We start from the raw sequence: 1,899 nt of genomic DNA, 5'->3' as shown, positions 1-1,899 counted from the left end.
GGCCAACTGACTGGAAGAGATCGATATTTGTTCCTATCCCAAAGAAAGGCGACCCAACCGAATGTGGAAACTACAGAACTACAGAACAGAACAAAGTTTATACATATTGATAAATAAAGGATAAGAATTTAGGAAAACAACATATGAAGTTTGAGGGTCTGGCATCATGAAAGTGTGCCACTATTGGTGAGTAGGGCATAGTGACTTTAGCTATGTATAGAGGATTATATTGTTGTTAGGTGTTGTCAAGTGTAGTATGACCTATAGTGACCCTATGAACAACCGATCTGAACTCTGATCTCCTCACATCATCCTCACATTTCCAGACACATTAGTGCTCAATGTGACAGTCACTGTGTTAATCTACCTAGTCAAAGGTCCCCCTCTCCTTTTCTGGCCCCCTGCCTTCCCAAGAATCATGTCCTTCTCCAAGTAATAGTCCCTGCTAGCAACATGTCTGAAGTATGTGAAGTAAAATATCTTTATTTTTGCCCCCAAAGAACACGGTGGTTGCACCATCTCCAAGACATATTTGCTTATTCTTTTGGCACTTCATGGGATGTTCAGTACTCTTCTCCAATATCACAATTCAAAGGTATCAATTCTTTTTCTTTTTATTTGTTGTCCAGCTCTCAGATGCATAGCAAGTAATCAGAAAGATCATTGCCTGAATCAGACACATTCTAGTCCTCAAACTTACATCATTGCTTCTAAGTAATTTGGAGAAATCTCCAACTGCAGACTTTCTCAGTGCAACACATCTCCTGATTATCTAGCTGCTGGTGCCATGGATGTTAACTATGGATCCAAGTAAGAGGAAGTTGTTTACAGTGTTAATCTTTTTTCCATGTATCATAATGTTGCTTATAGCTTGAATGGAAAAAAGCTTTGTTTTCTCGACATTGAGATGCAATCCATTTTGAAGGTTGTATTCTTTAATTTTCTGCAACAAATGCTTTAAGTCCTCCTCACTTTCAGCAAGAAAGGTTGTATCATTTGCATGACAGAGGTTCTTGATGAGTCTTCCTCTGATCCTGATGCCACATTCCTCTTCATAGAGTTCAGCTTCTTGAATAATTTGTTCAGCATACAGACTGAATAGGTATGGAGAAAGAATACAACCTTGACACACTCCCTTTTAATTTAAAAACATGAAGTATTCCTTTGCTTTTTTCACTCAACAAACTCCTGGTTTAGATACAGGTTTTTCATTAGCACAATTTTGTGCTCTGGTATTCCCATTCTTCTTAATATTAGCCATAATGTATTATGATCCACAGAGTCAAATGCCTTTGCATAGTCTATAAAGCATAAATAGACATTCATCTGGTATTCTTTACTTTCAGCCAGGATTCGTCTAACATCCTTTCATTACAAAGACAGAGGAGAAAGAAAAATCTGAAATGATTGTCAGAAGAGACTCTGATGCCACTGGAGCATTGAGAAGTGAAAACAAAGGGAAAACATGCCAAAGAAAAAGAGCTGAACAGAAGATTTCAAAGAGCAGCTTGAGAAGACAAGGCAAAGTGTTATAATGGAACATGCAGAGAGAGAGAGAGAGAGCTGGAATTGGAGGCTTAAAGAGGAAGAACTTGCTGTGCATTCCTCAAGCTAAGAGACCTAAAAAACAAATTTAAACTGACTGACATTGCAAAAATTCAGGAAGTAGAGGATTATATTTGATCAGATTTTAACTATTGTGCCGTGAACTGGAGGCATTAAACCTTACATCAGCGTGGTATTTTAATGTTGGTGATGACTGCATCTTACTCAGATGTCTACACAGTCCATCTTCTTTTTACAGAAGCTTGTTGTTGTTGTTATGTGCCATCGAGTCGTTTGCGACTCATAGCGACCCTATGCACAACAGCCCTAAACCCTGCTCTATCCTGCGCCAAC

The sequence above is a fragment of the Elephantulus edwardii genome, unplaced genomic scaffold (genome assembly GCF_000299155.1).
Source record: "Elephantulus edwardii isolate Elephantulus edwardi_28Jun2011 unplaced genomic scaffold, EleEdw1.0 scaffold00192, whole genome shotgun sequence".
Lineage (NCBI taxonomy): Eukaryota > Metazoa > Chordata > Mammalia > Macroscelidea > Macroscelididae > Elephantulus > Elephantulus edwardii.
This window is presented reverse-complemented; position numbering follows the sequence as displayed.